The following is an 18,608-nucleotide window of genomic DNA, read 5'->3' as shown; positions in this document are numbered from 1 at the left end:
TATGCGAAAAATGTTCGTAGAATGAGTTTTTCAGTGAAGAGCAGCCAGGCACATTTTAGCAAGTTTTACTTGTAAGTGGGGTTGGAAACGCTTTTCAGGCTCAGTACTGGGCTCAAAGATGCAGCCCTGATATCTCTCATGATAGCAGGTGGTTAAGTAGAAATTCGCTGCTCGGCTGACCCGGCAGGAACAAACGTATGCCAAAAATGTACGTAGAATGAGATTTTCAGTGAATAGCAGCCAGGCACATTTTAGCAAGTTTTACTTGTAAGTGGGGATGGAAACGCTTTTTAGGCTCAGTACTGGGCTGAAAAGATGCAGCCCTGATGTCTCTCATGATAGCAAGTGGTTAAGTAGAAATTCGCTGCTTGGCTGACCCAGCAGGAACAAACCTATGCCAAAAATGTACGTAGAATGAGATTTTCAGTGAATAGCAGCCAGGCACATTTTAGCAAGTTTTACTTGTAAGTGGGGATGGAAACGCTTTTTAGGCTCAGTACTGGGCTCAAAAGATGCAGCCCTGATGTCTCTCATGATAGCAGGTGGTTAAGTATAAATTCGCTGCTCGGCTGACCCTGCAGGAGCAAACGTATGCTAAAAATGTTCGTAGAATGAGATTTTCAGTGAAGAGCAGCCAGGCGCATTTTAGCAAGTTTTACTTGTAAGTGGGGTTGGAAACGCTTTTCAGGCTCAGTACTTGGCTCAAAAGATGCAGCCCTGATGTCTCTCATGATAGCAGGTGGTTAAGTAGAAATTCGCTGCTCGGCTGACCCTGCAGGAGCAAACGTATGCTAAAAATGTTCGTAGAATGAGATTTTCAGTGAAGAGCAGCCAGGCACATTTTAGCAAGTTTTACTTGTAAGTGGGGTTGGAAACGCTTTTCAGGCTCAGTACTTGGCTCAAAAGATGCAGCCCTGATGTCTCTCATGATAGCAGGTGGTTAAGTAGAAATTCGCTGCTCGGCTGACCCTGCAGGAGCAAACGTATGCTAAAAATTTTCGTAGAATGAGATTTTCAGTGAAGAGCAGCCAGGCACATTTTAGCAAGTTTTACTTGTAAGTGGGGTTGGAAAAGCTTTTCAGGCTCAATACTGGGCTCAAAAGATGCAGCCCTGATGTCTCTCATGATTAGCAGGTGGTTAAGTAGAAATTCGCTGCTCGGCTGACCCTGCAGGAGCAAACGTATGCCAAAAATGTACGTAGAATGAGATTTTCAGTGAGTAGTAGCCAGGGACATTTTAGCAAGTTTTACTTGTAAGTGGGGTTGGAAACGCTTTTCAGGCTCAATACTGGGCTCAAAAGATGCAGCCCTGATGTCTCTCATGATAGCAGGTGGTTAAGTAGAAATTCGCTGCTCGGCTGACCCTGCAGGAGCAAACGTATGCTAAAAATGTTCGTAGAATGCGATTTTCAGTGAAGAGCAGCCAGGCACATTTTAGCAAGTTTTATTCGTAAGTGGGGTTGGAAACGCTTTTCAGGCTCAATACTGGGCTCAAAAGATGCAGCCCTGATGTCTCTCATGATAGCAGGTGGTTAAGTAGAAATTCGCTGCTCGGCTGACCCTGCAGGAGCAAACGTATGCTAAAAATGTTCGTAGAATGAGATTTTCAGTGAAGAGCAGCAGGCACATTTTAGCAAGTTTTACTTGTAAGTGGGGTTGGAAACGCTTTTCAGGCTCAATACTGGGCTCAAAAGATGCAGCCCTGATGTCTCTCATGATAGCAGGTGGTTAAGTAGAAATTCGCTGCTTGGCTGATCCAGCAGGAGCAAACATATGCGAAAAATGTACGTAGAATGAGCTTTTCAGTGAAGAGTAGCCAGGCACATTTTAGCAAGTTTTACTTGTAAGTGGGGTTGGAAACGCTTTTCAGGCTCAATACTGGGCTCAAAACATGCAGCCCTGATGTCTCTCATGATAGCAGGTGGTTAAGTAGAAATTCGCTGCTCGGCTGACCCAGCAGGAACAAACGTATGCCAAAAATGTACGTAGAATGAGATTTTCAGTGAATAGCAGCCAGGCACATTTTAGCAAGTTGTACTTGTAAGTGGGGATGGAAACGCTTTTTAGGTTCAGTACTGGGCTCAAAAGATGCAGCCCTGATGTCTCTCATGATAGCAGGTGGTTAAGTAGAAATTCGCTGCTCGGCTGACCCTGCAGGAGCAAACGTATGCTAAAAATGTTCGTAGAATGAGATTTTCAGTGAAGAGCAGCCAGGCACATTTTAGCAAGTTTTACTTGTAAGTGGGGTTGGAAACGCTTTTCAGGCTCAATACTGGGCTCAAAACATGCAGCCCTGATGTCTCTCATGATAGCAGGTGGTTAAGTAGAAATTCGCTGCTCGGCTGACCCTGCAGGAGCAAACGTATGCTAAAAATGTTCGTAGAATGAGATTTTCAGCGAAGAGCAGCCTGGCACATTTTAGCAAGTTTTACTTGTAAGTGGGGTTGGAAACGCTTTTCAGGCTCAATACTGGGCTCAAAAGATGCAGCCCTGATGTCTCTCATGATAGCAGGTGGTTAAGTAGAAATTTGCTGCTCGGCTGATCCAGCAGGAGCAAACATATGCGAAAAATGTTCATAGAATGAGATTTTCAGTGAAGAGCAGCCAGGCACATTTTAGCAAGTTTTACTTGTAAGTGGGGTTGGAAACGCTTTTCAGGCTCAATACTGGGCTCAAAACATGCAGCCCTGATGTCTCTCATGATAGCAGGTGGTTAAGTAGAAATTCGCTGCTCGGCTGACCCTGCAGGAGCAAACGTATGCTAAAAATGTTCGTAGAATGAGATTTTCAGCGAAGAGCAGCCTGGCACATTTTAGCAAGTTTTACTTGTAAGTGGGGTTGGAAACGCTTTTCAGGCTCAATACTGGGCTCAAAAGATGCAGCCCTGATGTCTCTCATGATAGCAGGTGGTTAAGTAGAAATTCGCTGCTCGGCTGATCCAGCAGGAGCAAACATATGCGAAAAATGTACGTAGAATGAGCTTTTCAGTGAAGAGCAGCCAGGCACATTTTAGCAAGTTTTACTTGTAAGTGGGGTTGGAAACGCTTTTCAGGCTCAATACTGGACTCAAAACATACAGCCCTGATGTCTCTCATGATAGCAGGTGGTTAAGTAGAAATTCGCTGCTCGGCTGACCCAGCAGGAACAAACGTATGCCAAACATGTATGTAGAATGAGATTTTCAGTGAATAGCAGCCAGGCACATTTTAGCAAGTTTTACTTGTAAGTGGGGATGGAAACGCTTTTTAGGTTCAGTACTGGGCTCAAATGATGCAGCCCTGATGTCTCTCATGATAGCAGGTGGTTAAGTAGAAATTCGCTGCTCGGCTGACCCTGCAGGAGCAAACGTATGCTAAAAATGGTCGTAGAATGAGATTTTCAGTGAAGAGCAGCCAGGCACATTTTAGCAAGTTTTACTTGTAAGTGGGGTTGGAAACGCTTTTCAGGCTCAATACTGGGCTCAAAAGATGCAGCCCTGATGTCTCTCATGATAGCAGGTGGTTAAGTAGAAATTCGCTGCTCGGCTGACCCTGCAGGAGCAAACGTATGCTAAAAATGTTCGTAGAATGAGATTTTCAGTGAAGAGCAGCCTGGCATATTTTAGCAAGTTTTACTTGTACGTGGGGTTGGAAACCCTTTTCAGGCTCAGTACTGGGCTCAAAAAATGCAGCCCTGATGTCTCCCATGATAGCAGGTGGTTAAGTAGAAAATTCGCTGCTCGGCTGAACCAGCAGGAGCAAACGTATGCGAAAAATGTTCGTAGAATGAGTTTTTCAGTGAAGAGCAGCCAGGCACATTTTAGCAAGTTTTACTTGTAAGTGGGGTTGGAAATGCTTTTCAGGCTCAGTACTGGGCTCAAAGATGCAGCCCTGATGTCTCTCATGATAGCAGGTGGTTAAGTAGAAATTCGCTGCTCGGCTGACCCTGCAGGAGCAAACGTATGCTAAAAATGTTCGTAGAATGAGATTTTCAGTGAAGAGCAGCCTGGCACATTTTAGCAAGTTTTACTTGTAAGGGGGGTTAGAAACGCTTTTCCATACTCAATACTGGGCTCAAAAGATGCAGCCCTGATGTCTCTCATGATAGCAGGTGGTTAAGTATAAATTCGCTGCTCGGCTGATCCAGCAGGAGCAAACATATGCGAAAAATGTACGTAGAATGAGCTTTTCAGTGAAGAGCAGCCTGGCACATTTTAGCAAGTTTTACTTGTACGTGGGGTTGGAAACGCTTTTCAGGCTCAATACTGGGCTCAAAAGATGCAGCCCTGATGTCTCTCATGATAGCAGGTGGTTAAGTAGAAATTCGCTGCTCGGCTGACCCTGCAGGAGCAAACGTATGCGAAAAATGTACGTAGAATGAGCTTTTCCGTGAAGAGCAGCCAGGCACATTTTAGCAAGTTTTACTTGTAAGTGGGGTTGGAAACGCTTTTCAGGCTCAGTACTGGGCTCAAAACATGCAGTCCTGATGTCTCTCATGATAGGAGGTGGTAAAGTAGAAATTCGCTGCTCGGCTGACCCTGCAGGAGCAAATGTATGCTAAAAATGTTCGTAGAATGAGATTTTCAGTGAAGAGCAGCCAGGCACATTTTAGCAAGTTTTACTTGTAAGTGGGGTTGGAAACGCTTTTCAGGCTCAATACTGGGCTCAAAAGATGCAGCCCTGATGTCTCTCATGATAGCAGGTGGTTAAGTAGAAATTCGCTGCTCGGCTGATCCAGCAGGAGCAAACATATGCGAAAAATGTACGTAGAATGAGCTTTTCCGTGAAGAGCAGCCAGGCACATTTTAGCAAGTTTTACTTGTAAGTGGGGTTGGAAACGCTTTTCAGGCTCAGTACTTGGCTCAAAAGATGCAGCCCTGATGTCTCTCATGATAGCAGGTGGTTAAGTAGAAATTCGCTGCTCGGCTGACCCTGCAGGAGCAAACGTATGCTAAAAATGTTCGTAGAATGAGATTTTCAGTGAAGAGCAGCCAGGCACATTTTAGCAAGTTTTACTTGTAAGTGGGGTTGGAAACGCTTTTCAGGCTCAATACTGGGCTCATAAGATGCAGCCCTGATGTCTCTCATGATAGGAGGTGGTTAAGTAGAAATTCGCTGCTCGGCTGAACCAGCAGGAGCAAACATATGCTAAAAATGTTCGTAGAATGAGTTTTTCAGTGAAGAGCAGCCAGGCACATTTTAGCAAGTTTTACTTGTAAATGGGGTTGGAAACGCTTTTCAGGCTCAGTACTGGGCTCAAAGATGCAGCCCTGATGTCTCTCATGATAGCAGGTGGTTAAGTAGAAATTCGCTGCTCGGCTGACCCGGCAGGAACAAACGTATGCCAAAAATGTACGTAGAATGAGATTTTCAGTGAATAGCAGCCAGGCACATTTTAGCAAGTTTTACTTGTAAGGGGGGTTAGAAACGCTTTTCCATACTCAATACTGGGCTCAAAAGATGCAGCCCTGATGTCTCTCATGATAGCAGGTGGTTAAGTATAAATTCGCTGCTCGGCTGACCCTGCAGGAGCAAATGTATGCTAAAAATGTTCATAGAATGAGATTTTCAGTGAAGAGCAGCCAGGCACATTTTAGCAAGTTTTACTTGTAAGGGGGGTTAGAAACGCTTTTCCATACTCAATACTGTGCTCAAAAGATGCAGCCCTGATGTCTCTCATGATAGCAGGTGGTTAAGTATAAATTCGCTGCTCGGCTGACCCTGCAGGAGCAAATGTATGCTAAAAATTTTCGTAGAATGAGATTTTCAGTGAAGAGCAGCCAGGCACATTTTAGCAAGTTTTACTTGTAAGTGGGGTTGGAAATGCTTTTCAGGCTCAATACTGGGCTCAAAAGATGCAGCCCTGATATCTCTCATGATAGCAGGTGGTTAAGTAGAAATTCGCTGCTCGGCTGACCCTGCAGGAGCAAACGTATGCTAAAAATGTTCGTAGAATGAGATTTTCAGTGAAGAGCAGCCAGGCACATTTTAGCAAGTTTTACTTGTAAGTGGGGTTGGAAACGCTTTTCAGGCTCAATACTGGGCATAAAAGATGCAGCCCTGATGTCTCTCATGATAGCAGGTGGTTAAGTATAAATTCGCTGCTCGGCTGACCCTGCAGGAGCAAACGTATGCTAAAAATGTTCGTAGAATGAGATTTTCAGAGAAGAGCAGCCTGGCACATTTTAGCAAGTTTTACTTGTAAGTGGGGTTGGAAACGCTTTTCAGGCTCAATACTGGGCTCAAAAGATGCAGCCCTGATGTCTCTCATGATAGCAGGTGGTTAAGTAGAAATTCGCTGCTCGGCTGACCCTGCAGGAGCAAACGTATGCTAAAAATGTTCGTAGAATGAGATTTTCAGTGAAGAGCAGCCAGGCACATTTTAGCAAGTTTTACTTGTAAGTGGGGTTGGAAACGCTTTTCAGGCTCAGTACTTGGCTCAAAAGATGCAGCCCTGATGTCTCTCATGATAGCAGGTGGTTAAGTAGAAATTCGCTGCTCGGCTGACCCTGCAGGAGCAAACGTATGCTAAAAATGTTCGTAGAATGAGATTTTCAGTGAAGAGCAGCCAGGCACATTTTAGCAAGTTTTACTTGTAAGTGGGGTTGGAAAAGCTTTTCAGGCTCAATACTGGGCTCAAAAGATGCAGCCCTGATGTCTCTCATGATTAGCAGGTGGTTAAGTAGAAATTCGCTGCTCGGCTGACCCTGCAGGAGCAAACGTATGCCAAAAATGTACGTAGAATGAGATTTTCAGTGAGTAGTAGCCAGGCACATTTTAGCAAGTTTTACTTGTAAGTGGGGTTGGAAACGCTTTTCAGGCTCAATACTGGGCTCAAAAGATGCAGCCCTGATGTCTCTCATGATAGCAGGTGGTTAAGTAGAAATTCGCTGCTCGGCTGACCCTGCAGGAGCAAACGTATGCTAAAAATGTTCGTAGAATGCGATTTTCAGTGAAGAGCAGCCAGGCACATTTTAGCAAGTTTTATTCGTAAGTGGGGTTGGAAACGCTTTTCAGGCTCAATACTGGGCTCAAAAGATGCAGCCCTGATGTCTCTCATGATAGCAGGTGGTTAAGTAGAAATTCGCTGCTCGGCTGACCCTGCAGGAGCAAACGTATGCTAAAAATGTTCGTAGAATGAGATTTTCAGTGAAGAGCAGCAGGCACATTTTAGCAAGTTTTACTTGTAAGTGGGGTTGGAAACGCTTTTCAGGCTCAATACTGGGCTCAAAAGATGCAGCCCTGATGTCTCTCATGATAGCAGGTGGTTAAGTAGAAATTCGCTGCTTGGCTGATCCAGCAGGAGCAAACATATGCGAAAAATGTACGTAGAATGAGCTTTTCAGTGAAGAGTAGCCAGGCACATTTTAGCAAGTTTTACTTGTAAGTGGGGTTGGAAACGCTTTTCAGGCTCAATACTGGGCTCAAAACATGCAGCCCTGATGTCTCTCATGATAGCAGGTGGTTAAGTAGAAATTCGCTGCTCGGCTGACCCAGCAGGAACAAACGTATGCCAAAAATGTACGTAGAATGAGATTTTCAGTGAATAGCAGCCAGGCACATTTTAGCAAGTTGTACTTGTAAGTGGGGATGGAAACGCTTTTTAGGTTCAGTACTGGGCTCAAAAGATGCAGCCCTGATGTCTCTCATGATAGCAGGTGGTTAAGTAGAAATTCGCTGCTCGGCTGACCCTGCAGGAGCAAACGTATGCTAAAAATGTTCGTAGAATGAGATTTTCAGTGAAGAGCAGCCAGGCACATTTTAGCAAGTTTTACTTGTAAGTGGGGTTGGAAACGCTTTTCAGGCTCAATACTGGGCTCAAAACATGCAGCCCTGATGTCTCTCATGATAGCAGGTGGTTAAGTAGAAATTCACTGCTCGGCTGACCCTGCAGGAGCAAACGTATGCTAAAAATGTTCGTAGAATGAGATTTTCAGCGAAGAGCAGCCTGGCACATTTTAGCAAGTTTTACTTGTAAGTGGGGTTGGAAACGCTTTTCAGGCTCAATACTGGGCTCAAAAGATGCAGCCCTGATGTCTCTCATGATAGCAGGTGGTTAAGTAGAAATTTGCTGCTCGGCTGATCCAGCAGGAGCAAACATATGCGAAAAATGTTCATAGAATGAGATTTTCAGTGAAGAGCAGCCAGGCACATTTTAGCAAGTTTTACTTGTAAGTGGGGTTGGAAACGCTTTTCAGGCTCAATACTGGGCTCAAAACATGCAGCCCTGATGTCTCTCATGATAGCAGGTGGTTAAGTAGAAATTCGCTGCTCGGCTGACCCTGCAGGAGCAAACGTATGCTAAAAATGTTCGTAGAATGAGATTTTCAGCGAAGAGCAGCCTGGCACATTTTAGCAAGTTTTACTTGTAAGTGGGGTTGGAAACGCTTTTCAGGCTCAATACTGGGCTCAAAAGATGCAGCCCTGATGTCTCTCATGATAGCAGGTGGTTAAGTAGAAATTCGCTGCTCGGCTGATCCAGCAGGAGCAAACATATGCGAAAAATGTACGTAGAATGAGCTTTTCAGTGAAGAGCAGCCAGGCACATTTTAGCAAGTTTTACTTGTAAGTGGGGTTGGAAACGCTTTTCAGGCTCAATACTGGACTCAAAACATACAGCCCTGATGTCTCTCATGATAGCAGGTGGTTAAGTAGAAATTCGCTGCTCGGCTGACCCAGCAGGAACAAACGTATGCCAAACATGTACGTAGAATGAGATTTTCAGTGAATAGCAGCCAGGCACATTTTAGCAAGTTTTACTTGTAAGTGGGGATGGAAACGCTTTTTAGGTTCAGTACTGGGCTCAAATGATGCAGCCCTGATGTCTCTCATGATAGCAGGTGGTTAAGTAGAAATTCGCTGCTCGGCTGACCCTGCAGGAGCAAACGTATGCTAAAAATGGTCGTAGAATGAGATTTTCAGTGAAGAGCAGCCAGGCACATTTTAGCAAGTTTTACTTGTAAGTGGGGTTGGAAACGCTTTTCAGGCTCAATACTGGGCTCAAAAGATGCAGCCCTGATGTCTCTCATGATAGCAGGTGGTTAAGTAGAAATTCGCTGCTCGGCTGACCCTGCAGGAGCAAACGTATGCTAAAAATGTTCGTAGAATGAGATTTTCAGTGAAGAGCAGCCTGGCATATTTTAGCAAGTTTTACTTGTACGTGGGGTTGGAAACCCTTTTCAGGCTCAGTACTGGGCTCAAAAAATGCAGCCCTGATGTCTCCCATGATAGCAGGTGGTTAAGTAGAAAATTCGCTGCTCGGCTGAACCAGCAGGAGCAAACGTATGCGAAAAATGTTCGTAGAATGAGTTTTTAGTGAAGAGCAGCCAGGCACATTTTAGCAAGTTTTACTTGTAAGTGGGGTTGGAAATGCTTTTCAGGCTCAGTACTGGGCTCAAAGATGCAGCCCTGATGTCTCTCATGATAGCAGGTGGTTAAGTAGAAATTCGCTGCTCGGCTGACCCTGCAGGAGCAAACGTATGCTAAAAATGTTCGTAGAATGAGATTTTCAGTGAAGAGCAGCCAGGCACATTTTAGCAAGTTTTACTTGTAAGTGGGGTTGGAAACGTTTTTCAGGCTCAGTACTTGGCTCAAAAGATGCAGCCCTGATGTCTCTCATGATAGCAGGTGGTTAAGTAGAAATTCGCTGCTCGGCTGACCCTGCAGGAGCAAACGTATGCTAAAAATGTTCGTAGAATGAGATTTTCAGTGAAGAGCAGCCAGGCACATTTTAGCAAGTTTTACTTGTAAGTGGGGTTGGAAAAGCTTTTCAGGCTCAATACTGGGCTCAAAAGATGCAGCCCTGATGTCTCTCATGATTAGCAGGTGGTTAAGTAGAAATTCGCTGCTCGGCTGACCCTGCAGGAGCAAACGTATGCCAAAAATGTACGTAGAATGAGATTTTCAGTGAGTAGCAGCCAGGCACATTTTAGCAAGTTTTACTTGTAAGTGGGGTTGGAAACGCTTTTCAGGCTCAATACTGGGCTCAAAAGATGCAGCCCTGATGTCTCTCATGATAGCAGGTGGTTAAGTAGAAATTCGCTGCTCGGCTGACCCTGCAGGAGCAAACGTATGCTAAAAATTTTCGTAGAATGCGATTTTCAGTGAAGAGCAGCCAGGCACATTTTAGCAAGTTTTATTCGTAAGTGGGGTTGGAAACGCTTTTCAGGCTCAATACTGGGCTCAAAAGATGCAGCCCTGATGTCTCTCATGATAGCAGGTGGTTAAGTAGAAATTCGCTGCTCGGCTGACCCTGCAGGAGCAAACGTATGCTAAAAATGTTCGTAGAATGAGATTTTCAGTGAAGAGCATCAGGCACATTTTAGCAAGTTTTACTTGTAAGTGGGGTTGGAAATGCTTTTCAGGCTCAATACTGGGCTCAAAAGATGCAGCCCTGATGTCTCTCATGATAGCAGGTGGTTAAGTAGAAATTCGCTGCTTGGCTGATCCAGTAGGAGCAAACATATGCGAAAAATGTACGTAGAATGAGCTTTTCAGTGAAGAGTAGCCAGGCACATTTTAGCAAGTTTTACTTGTAAGTGGGGTTGGAAACGCTTTTCAGGCTCAATACTGGGCTCAAAACATGCAGCCCTGATGTCTCTCATGATAGCAGGTGGTTAAGTAGAAATTCGCTGCTCGGCTGACCCAGCAGGAACAAACGTATGCCAAAAATGTACGTAGAATGAGATTTTCAGTGAATAGCAGCCAGGCACATTTTAGCAAGTTGTACTTGTAAGTGGGGATGGAAACGCTTTTTAGGTTCAGTACTGGGCTCAAAAGATGCAGCCCTGATGTCTCTCATGATAGCAGGTGGTTAAGTAGAAATTCGCTGCTCGGCTGACCCTGCAGGAGCAAACGTATGCTAAAAATGTTCGTAGAATGAGATTTTCAGTGAAGAGCAGCCAGGCACATTTTAGCAAGTTTTACTTGTAAGTGGGGTTGGAAACGCTTTTCAGGCTCAATACTGGGCTCAAAACATGCAGCCCTGATGTCTCTCATGATAGCAGGTGGTTAAGTAGAAATTCGCTGCTCGGCTGACCCTGCAGGAGCAAACGTATGCTAAAAATGTTCGTAGAATGAGATTTTCAGCGAAGAGCAGCCTGGCACATTTGAGCAAGTTTTACTTGTAAGTGGGGTTGGAAACGCTTTTCAGGCTCAATACTGGGCTCAAAAGATGCAGCCCTGATGTCTCTCATGATAGCAGGTGGTTAAGTAGAAATTCGCTGCTCGGCTGATCCAGCAGGAGCAAACATATGCGAAAAATGTTCGTAGAATGAGATTTTCAGTGAAGAGCAGCCAGGCACATTTTAGCAAGTTTTACTTGTAAGTGGGGTTGGAAACGCTTTTCAGGCTCAATACTGGGCTCAAAACATGCAGCCCTGATGTCTCTCATGATAGCAGGTGGTTAAGTAGAAATTCGCTGCTCGGCTGACCCTGCAGGAGCAAACGTATGCTAAAAATGTTCGTAGAATGAGATTTTCAGCGAAGAGCAGCCTGGCACATTTTTGCAAGTTTTACTTGTAAGTGGGGTTGGAAACGCTTTTAAGGCTCAATACTGGGCTCAAAAGATGCAGCCCTGATGTCTCTCATGATAGCAGGTGGTTAAGTAGAAATTCGCTGCTCGGCTGATCCAGCAGGAGCAAACATATGCGAAAAATGTACGTAGAATGAGCTTTTCAGTGAAGAGCAGCCAGGCACATTTTAGCAAGTTTTACTTGTAAGTGGGGTTGGAAACGCTTTTCAGGCTCAATACTGGACTCAAAACATACAGCCCTGATGTCTCTCATGATAGCAGGTGGTTAAGTAGAAATTCGCTGCTCGGCTGACCCAGCAGGAACAAACGTATGCCAAACATGTACGTAGAATGAGATTTTCAGTGAATAGCAGCCAGGCACATTTTAGCAAGTTTTACTTGTAAGTGGGGATGGAAACGCTTTTTAGGTTCAGTACTGGGCTCAAATGATGCAGCCCTGATGTCTCTCATGATAGCAGGTGGTTAAGTAGAAATTCGCTGCTCGGCTGACCCTGCAGGAGCAAACGTATGCTAAAAATGGTCGTAGAATGAGATTTTCAGTGAAGAGCAGCCAGGCACATTTTAGCAAGTTTTACTTGTAAGTGGGGTTGGAAACGCTTTTCAGGCTCAATACTGGGCTCAAAAGATGCAGCCCTGATGTCTCTCATGATAGCAGGTGGTTAAGTAGAAATTCGCTGCTCGGCTGACCCTGCAGGAGCAAACGTATGCTAAAAATGTTCGTAGAATGAGATTTTCAGTGAAGAGCAGCCTGGCATATTTTAGCAAGTTTTACTTGTACGTGGGTTTGGAAACCCTTTTCAGGCTCAGTACTGGGCTCAAAAAATGCAGCCCTGATGTCTCCCATGATAGCAGGTGGTTAAGTAGAAATTCGCTGCTCGGCTGAACCAGCAGGAGCAAACGTATGCGAAAAATGTTCGTAGAATGAGTTTTTCAGTGAAGAGCAGCCAGGCACATTTTAGCAAGTTTTACTTGTAAGTGGGGTTGGAAAAGCTTTTCAGGCTCAATACTGGGCTCAAAAGATGCAGCCCTGATGTCTCTCATGATTAGCAGGTGGTTAAGTAGAAATTCGGCTGAACCAGCAGGAGCAAACATATGCGAAAAATGTACGTAGAATGAGCTTTTCAGTGAAGAGCAGCCAGGCACATTTTAGCAAGTTTTACTTGTAAGTGGGGTTGGAAACGCTTTTCAGGCTCAGTACTGGGCTCAAAACATGCAGCCCTGATGTCTCTCATGATAGGAGGTGGTTAAGTATAAATTCGCTGCTCGGCCGATCCAGCAGGAGCAAACATATGCAAAAAATGTACGTAGAATGAGCTTTTCAGTGAAGAGCAGCCAGGCACATTTTAGCAAGTTTTACTTGTAAGTGGGGATGGAAACGCTTTTTAGGCTCAGTACTGGGCTCAAAAGATGCAGCCCTGATGTCTCTCATGATAGCAGGTGCTTAAGTAGAAATTCGCTGCTCGGCTGACCCGGCAGGAACAAATGTATGCCAAAAATGTACGTAAAATGAGATTTTCAGTGAATAGCAGCCATGCACATTTTAGCAAGTTTTACTTGTAAGTGGGGATGGAAACGCTTTTCAGGCTCAGTACTGGGCTCAAAAGATGCAGCCCTGATGTCTCTCATGATAGCAGGTGGTTAAGTATAAATTCGCTGCTCGGCTGATCCAGCAGGAGCAAACATATGCGAAAAATGTACGTAGAATGAGCTTTTCAGTGAAGAGCAGCCTGGCACATTTTAGCAAGTTTTACTTGTAAGTGGGGTTGGAAACGCTTTTCAGGCTCAATACTGGGCTCAAAAGATGCAGCCCTGATATCTCTCATGATAGCAGGTGGTTAAGTAGAAATTCGCTGCTCGGCTGACCCAGCAGGAACAAACGTATGCCAAAAATGTACGTAGAATGAGATTTTCAGTGAAGAGCAGCCAGGCACATTTTAGCAAGTTTTACTTGTAAGTGGGGTTAGAAACGCTTTTCAGGCTCAATACTGGGCTCAAAAGATGCAGCCCTGATGTCTCTCATGATAGCAGGTGGTTAAGTAGAAATTCGCTGCTTGGCTGATCCATCAGGAGCAAACATATGCGAAAAATGTACGTAGAATGAGCTTTTCCGTGAAGAGCAGCCAGGCACATTTTAGCAAGTTTTACTTGTAAGTGGGGTTGGAAACGCTTTTCAGGCTCAGTACTGGGCTCAAAACATGACGTCCTGATGTCTCTCATGATAGGAGGTGGTAAAGTAGAAATTCGCTGCTCGGCTGACCCTGCAGGAGCAAATGTCTGCTAAAAATGTTCGTAGAATGAGATTTTCAGTGAAGAGCAGCCAGGCACATTTTAGCAAGTTTTACTTGTAAGTGGGGTTGGAAACGCTTTTCAGGCTCAGTACTTGGCTCAAAAGATGCAGCCCTGATGTCTCTCATGATAGCAGGTGGTTAAGTAGAAATTCGCTGCTCGGCTGACCCTGCAGGAGCAAACGTATGCTAAAAATGTTCGTAGAATGAGATTTTCAGTGAAGAGCAGCCAGGCACATTTTAGCAAGTTTTACTTGTAAGTGGGGTTGGAAAAGCTTTTCAGGCTCAATACTGGGCTCAAAAGATGCAGCCCTGATGTCTCTCATGATTAGCAGGTGGTTAAGTAGAAATTCGGCTGAACCAGCAGGAGCAAACATATGCGAAAAATGTACGTAGAATGAGCTTTTCAGTGAAGAGCAGCCAGGCACATTTTAGCAAGTTTTACTTGTAAGTGGGGTTGGAAACGCTTTTCAGGCTCAGTACTGGGCTCAAAACATGCAGCCCTGATGTCTCTCATGATAGGAGGTGGTTAAGTAGAAATTCGCTGCTCGGCTGATCCAGCAGGAGCAAACATATGCAAAAAATGTACGTAGAATGAGCTTTTCAGTGAAGAGCAGCCAGGCACATTTTAGCAAGTTTTACTTGTAAGTGGGGATGGAAACGCTTTTTAGGCTCAGTACTGGGCTCAAAAGATGCAGCCCTGATGTCTCTCATGATAGCAGGTGCTTAAGTAGAAATTCGCTGCTCGGCTGACCCGGCAGGAACAAATGTATGCCAAAAATGTACGTAGAATGAGATTTTCAGTGAATAGCAGCCAGGCACATTTTAGCAAGTTTTACTTGTAAGTGGGGATGGAAACGCTTTTCAGGCTCAGTACTGGGCTCAAAACATGCAGTCCTGATGTCTCTCATGATAGGAGGTGGTAAAGTAGAAATTCGCTGCTCGGCTGACCCTGCAGGAGCAAATGTATGCTAAAAATGTTCGTAGAATGAGATTTTCAGTGAAGAGCAGCCAGGCACATTTTAGCAAGTTTTACTTGTAAGTGGGGTTGGAAACGCTTTTCAGGCTCAATACTGGGCTCAAAAGATGCAGCCCTGATATCTCTCATGATAGCAGGAGGTTAAGTAGAAATTCGCTGCTCGGCTGACCCTGCAGGAGCAAACGTATGCTAAAAATGTTCGTAGAATGAGATTTTCAGTGAAGAGCAGCCAGGCACATTTTAGCAAGTTTTACTTGTAAGTGGGGTTGGAAACGCTTTTCAGGCTCAATACTGGGCATAAAAGATGCAGCCCTGATGTCTCTCATGATAGCAGGTGGTTAAGTAGAAATTCGCTGCTCGGCTGATCCAGCAGGAGCAAACATATGCGAAAAATGTACGTAGAATGAGCTTTTCAGTGAAGAGCAGCCAGGCACATTTTAGCAAGTTTTACTTGTAAGTGGGGATGGAAACGCTTTTTAGGCTCAGTACTGGGCTCAAAAGATGCAGCCCTGATGTCTCTCATGATAGCAGGTGGTTAAGTAGAAATTCGCTGCTCGGCTGACCCTGCAGGAGCAAACGTATGCTAAAAATGTTCGTAGAATGAGATTTTCAGTGAAGAGCAGCCAGGCACATTTTAGCAAGTTTTACTTGTAAGTGGGGTTGGAAACGCTTTTCAGGCTCAATGCTGGGCTCAAAACATGCAGCCCTGATGTCTCTCATGATAGCAGGTGGTTAAGTAGAAATTCGCTGCTCGGCTGACCCTGCAGGATCAAACGTATGCTAAAAATGTTCGTAGAATGAGCTTTTCAGTGAAGAGCAGCCAGGCACATTTTAACAAGTTTTACTTGTAAGTGGGGTTGGAAACGCTTTTCAGGCTCAGTACTGGGCTCAAAAGATGCAGCCCTGATGTCTCTCATGATAGCAGGTGGTTAAGTAGAAATTCGCTGCTCGGCTGACCCTGCAGGAGCAAACATATGCTAAAAATTTTCGTAGAATGAGATTTTCAGTGAAGAGCAGCCTGGCACATTTTAGCAAGTTTTACTTGTAAGTGGGGTGGAAACGCTTTTCCATACTCAATACTGGGCTCAAAAGATGCAGCCCTGATGTCTATCATGATAGCAGGTGGTTAAGTAGAAATTCGCTGCTCGGCTGACCCTGCAGGAGCAAATGTATGCTAAAAATGTTTGTAGAATGAGATTTTCAGTGAAGAGCGGCCAGGCACATTTTAGAAAGTTTTACTTGTAAGTGGGGTTGGAAACGCTTTTCAGGCTCAATACTGGGCTCAAAACATGCAGCCCTGATGTCTCTCATGATAGCAGGTGGTTAAGTAGAAATTCGCTGCTCGGCTGACCCAGCAGGAACAAACGTATGCTAAAAATGTACGTAGAATGAGATTTTCAGTGAATAGCAGCCAGGCACATTTTAGCAAGTTTTACTTGTAAGTGGGGTTGGAAACGCTTTTCAGGCTCAATACTGGGCTCAAAACATGCAGCCCTGATGTCTCTCATGATAGCAGGTGGTTAAGTAGAAATTCGCTGCTCGGCTGACCCTGCAGGAGCAAACGTATGCTAAAAATGTTCGTAGAATGAGCTTTTCAGTGAAGAGCAGCCAGGCACATTTTAGCAAGTTTTACTTGTAAGTGGGGTTGGAAACGCTTTTCAGGCTCAATACTGGACTCAAAACATGCAGCCCTGATGTCTCTCATGATAGCAGGTGGTAAGTAGAAATTCGCTGCTCGGCTGACCCTGCAGGAGCAAACGTATGCTAAAAATGTTCGTAGAATGAGATTTTCAGTGAAGAGCAGCCAGGCACATTTTAGCAAGTTTTACTTGTAAGTGGGGTTGGAAACGCTTTTCAGGCTCAGTACTGGGCTCAAAAGATGCAGCCCTGATGTCTCTCATGATAGCAGGTGGTTAAGTAGAAATTCGCTGCTCGGCTGACCCTGCAGGAGCAAACGTATGCTAAAAATGTTCGTAGAATGAGATTTTCAGTGAAGAGCAGCCAGGCACATTTTAGCAGGTTTTACTTGTAGTGGGGTTGGAAACACTTTTCAGGCTCAATACTGGGCTCAAAACATGCAGCCCTGATGTCTCTCATGATAGCAGGTGGTTAAGTAGAAATTCGCTGCTCGGCTGACCCTGCAGGAGCAAACGTATGCTAAAAATGTTCGTAGAATGAGATTTTCAGTGAAGAGCAGCCTGGCACATTTTAGCAAATTTTACTTGTAATGGGGGTTGGAAACGCTTTTCCATACTCAATACTGGGCTCAAAAGATGCAGCCCTGATGTCTCTCATGATAGCAGGTGGTTAAGTAGAAATTCGCTGCTCGGCTGACCCTGTAGGATCAAACGTATGCTAAAAATGTTCGTAGAATGAGATTTTCAGTGAAGAGCAGCCAGGCACATTTTAGCAAGTTTTACTTGTAAGTGGGGTTGGAAACGCTTTTCAGGCTCAATACTGGGCTCAAAACATGCAGCCCTGATGTCTCTCATGATAGCAGGTGGTTAAGTAGAAATTCGCTGCTCGGCTGACCCTGCAGGATCAAACGTATGCTAAAAATGTTCGTAGAATGAGCTTTTCAGTGAAGAGCAGCCAGGCACATTTTAACAAGTTTTACTTGTAAGTGGGGTTGGAAACGCTTTTCAGGCTCAGTACTGGGCTCAAAAGATGCAGCCCTGATGTCTCTCATGATAGCAGGTGGGTAAGTAGAAATTCGCTGCTCGGCTGACCCTGCAGGAGCAAACGTATGCTAAAAATGTTCTTAGAATGAGATTTTCAGTGAAGAGCAGCCTGGCACATTTTAGCAAGTTTTACTTGTAAGGGGGGTTGGAAACGCTTTTCCATACTCAATACTGGGCTCAAAAGATGCAGCCCTGATGTATCTCATGATAGCAGGTGGTTAAGTAGAAATTCGCTGCTCAGCTGACCCTGCAGGAGCAAACGTATGCTAAAAATGTTCGTAGAATGAGCTTTTCAGTGAAGAGCAGCCAGGCACATTTTAGCAAGTTTTACTTGAGGGGGTGGAAACGCTTTTCAGGCTCAGTACTGGGCTCAAAAGAAGCAGCCCTGATGCCTCTCATGATAGCAGGTGGTTAAGTAGAAATTCGCTGCTCGGCTGACCCAGCAGGAACAAACGTATGCCAAAAATGTACGTAGAATGAGATTTTCAGTGAAGAGCAGCCAGGCACATTTTAGCAAGTTTTACTTGTAAGTGGGGTTGGAAACGCTTTTCAGGCTCAATACTGGGCTCAAAAGATGCAGCCCTGATGTCTCTCATGATAGCAGGTGGTTAAGTAGAAATTCGCTGCTCGGCTGATCCAGCAGGAGCAAACATATGCGAAAAATGTACGTAGAATTAGATTTTCAGTGAAGAGCAGCCAGGCACATTTTAGCAAGTTTTACTTGTAAGTGGGGTTGGAAACGCTTTTCAGGCTCAGTACTGGGCTTAAAGATGCAGCCCTGATGTCTCTCATGATAGCAGGTGGTTAAGTAGAAATTCGCTGCTCGGCTGACCCGGCAGGAACAAACGTATGCCAAAAATGTACGTAGAATGAGATTTTCAGTGAATAGCAGCCAGGCACATTTTAGCAAGTTTTACTTGTAAGTGGGGATGGAAACGCTTTTTAGGCTCAGTACTGGGCTCAAAAGATGCAGCCCTGATGTCTCTCATGATAGAAGGTGTTTAAGTAGAAATACGCTGCTCGGCTGACCCTGCAGGAGCAAACGTATGCTAAAAATGTTCGTAGAATGAGATTTTCAGTGAAGAGCAGCCTGGCACATTTTAGCAAGTTTTACTTGTAAGGGGGGTTAGAAACGCTTTTCCATACTCAATA

This window comes from Lissotriton helveticus, chromosome 3_1 (assembly GCF_964261635.1).
Source record: "Lissotriton helveticus chromosome 3_1, aLisHel1.1, whole genome shotgun sequence".
Lineage (NCBI taxonomy): Eukaryota > Metazoa > Chordata > Amphibia > Caudata > Salamandridae > Lissotriton > Lissotriton helveticus.
Note: the sequence above shows the minus strand (reverse complement) of the source record.